The sequence below is a fragment of the Chrysochloris asiatica genome, unplaced genomic scaffold (genome assembly GCF_000296735.1).
Source record: "Chrysochloris asiatica unplaced genomic scaffold, ChrAsi1.0 scaffold00057, whole genome shotgun sequence".
In the NCBI taxonomy this organism is placed as follows: Eukaryota; Metazoa; Chordata; class Mammalia; order Afrosoricida; family Chrysochloridae; genus Chrysochloris; species Chrysochloris asiatica.
Genome location: NW_006408575.1, coordinates 13,651,502 through 13,654,506, shown reverse-complemented (window position 1 = coordinate 13,654,506; position 3,005 = coordinate 13,651,502).

The following is a 3,005-nucleotide window of genomic DNA, read 5'->3' as shown; positions in this document are numbered from 1 at the left end:
GAGAAAGTCCCCTTTTATTCCTAATTTATTCAGTATATTTTTTAGAATTGGGTTAGAATTTTGTTAAATGCCTTTACTAGTGCTATGATCATGTGATTATTTTCCTTTGTTTTATTTATGTGGTGGATTATATTGATTGTTTTTCTAATTTTGAACTATTCTTACATACCTGGTCTTAATCCCATTCAGTCATAATGTATTTTTCTTTGTATATGCATTTGGATTCTGTTAGTTAGGATCTTGTTGAGAATTTTTGCAACTATGTTCCTGAGAGATATTTGTCTATAATTTTCTTTTTTAGTCATATATTTGCCTGATTTGAATATTGGATTATGCTTGCTTTATCAAATGAATTTGGGAGTTTCTATCCTTATCTATGTTCTGGACTAGTTTGAGTAGAATTGACATCAGCTTTTCTCTGAATGTTTAGTAGCATTCTCCAGTAATGCTGTCTTGGCCTGGACTTTTATTTGTTGGGAGTTTTAAATGACTCGATCAATCTCTTCTTTTGTTATAGTTTGTTCAAGTTTTCTACTTCAGTCCATGTTAGTTTAGGTAGGTAGTGTGTTTCTAGAAATTAATGTATTCCTTCTATATTTGTAAATATGTTAAAGTACAATTCTTCATAGTATTCTTTCATTATCCTTTTTGTTTTCTTTGGTTCTCTTGTGACATCACCTATTTAATTTCTTTTTCTTGGTATTTCCATCTTCTCCTTTTCCCTTGTTAGATTTACCAGTGGTTTGCAATTTTACTAAGCCTTTCAAAGAAACAATTTCTTGTCTTGTTGGTTCTTTCTATTGTTTTCTGTTTCTTTTCTTTTTTTTTTTCCTGATGTAATCTTTATCATTGATTTTCTACTGGTGGCTGCATGTATATTTTCTATTCTTTTACTAAAGTTGGAGATGTTGGATTAAGGTGTTGATTTTTATTCTCTCTTCTTTTTGGATGTATGCATTTATTGTTATAAATTCCCATCTGAGCATTGTTTTTACACTTCCCAAACATTTGAGTATGCTATGTTTTCATTTTTGTTTAATTCAAATATTTTTTTTATTTCACTTTTTATTTCTTCTATTACTCACTAGCTCTAAAGCAGGATGCTATTCAATTTCCATGTATTTGATTTTTTCCCTTGATCATATTGTTAATTTCTAATTTTATAGTGTGGTCTGAGAAGAGCTTTTGAAGTATTTTGATGTTTTTAAATTTTTTGAGACTTTCATTGTGGCTTAAGATATGACCTATTCTCAAGAATGTTCCAAGTGTGCTAGAAAAGAACACATATTGTGCTTTTGTTGGGTGGAGTGCTCTGTATAAGTTTCTGAGGTCAAGCGTGTTGATTGTGTTCTATAGTTCTTTTGCATTTTGTAGACTATTGAAAGTGGTGTATTAAAATCTCCCTACTGTTATTTTGGAATCCAGTCCTGGTGTGGCATTGTGGGTTAATGCACTGGACTGAAAAGTTGGTTTGAACCAAAAGATCAGTAGTTCAAGCTCACCAGCCACTGGTAGGAAACCCTATACAGGATTGCTATTGGTGAGAATTGACTAGATGGCAACAACAACACTATTACCATAGAGTAGTCTATGTCTTTATTCTGTTAGAGTTTGAGTTATGTATTTTTAGAATGTCATGTGTTTTAAGCATTAATTTATGTATTGTGAGTATAGATATATATTATAGTTATGCCTCCTGGTTAAATTTACCCTTTAATCATGACATCATATCCTTCTTTGTCTTTTGTGCTGATTTTTGTGTTAAAGTCAGTTTTATTACAGATTAATATTGCACCTCCAGATAATTTTTATTGCTGTTAGCTTGTTAATTTTTTCCCCATCCTTTGATATTTAGTCTATTTTTGTCTTTGTATGTAAATTGTGTCTCTTGTAGAGTATCTATTGATAGATTTTTTTTTTCTTATTCATTCTGCTACTCTGATTCTTTACTGGTGCATTTAATCCATTTATAGTCAGTATAATTATTGATACATATGAATTGATTGCTGCCAGTCTGCTGTTATTTTGTGTGTGTGTATGGTGCCATTGGTTTTTTTGTTTTGTGAGATTATTGCCATTTTTTCATTGCTGTGGTTTTAATGATTACTCAATCTTTCTTTCTTTCTAATTTTTATGAGACAGTTTATTAATTTTCTTTGAGGTTGTTTCATATTTCATTAATTTATTCCCCAGTTTTAAACAGTCTATTTTATCTTGAAATTTTCTTAACTTTCTCATCACTTGGGAATTCTGTAATTACAATCTTTCCTGTCTTTACATTATATTAGTCTTCATTATAAATTGAAATTTAGGGGTCCCTATTTTTATTCTTGTAGATGTGTTTTACTTTGGATACTTCTATATCTGTGTTGACTTCTGGGTGGTGTTGTCATGCTAATCTCAGGTTGTTGTCTGCTGCTGTTGGTTGTTTATCAAAAAAAGCTCCCTTTAGAACTTTTTGAAAGGTGGTCTGGCTATTACAAATGCCTGTACTTTATGTTTATCTGGAGATGTCCTAATTTAACCATTTAGGGACAGGTTTGCTAGGTATATGATTCCTGTTTGGCAATTTTTTCTTTCAGAGATATGTATATGTCATCTGATTGCTTTCTTGCCTCCATGGTTCCTGCAGAGAAACTCAAGCTAAGTTTTATTATTTCTCCTTTGTAGGCAAATTTGGTTTATCCAAAGCTGCTTTCAGGATACTTACCTTGTTTTTGATTACAGAAAGTGTGAGTATTATATGTCTTGGTGATTTTCTTTTGGGGTCTATGTTGTTTGGGTTTTGTTCAGCTTTTTAAATGCTTATATTCTCATATTTAATAATGCTACCCAAGTTTTATTCCAAAAACAATGATAATTTTCTTTGTAACTTTTTGGGTCTCTTCCTGTTCTAGAATTATGGTCACCTATCAATTACTGATATGCAAATTCAAATTAAAGCTGAAGAAAATGAAAACAAATCTACGAGAGCCAAAATATGATCTTGAATTTATCCCTCCTGA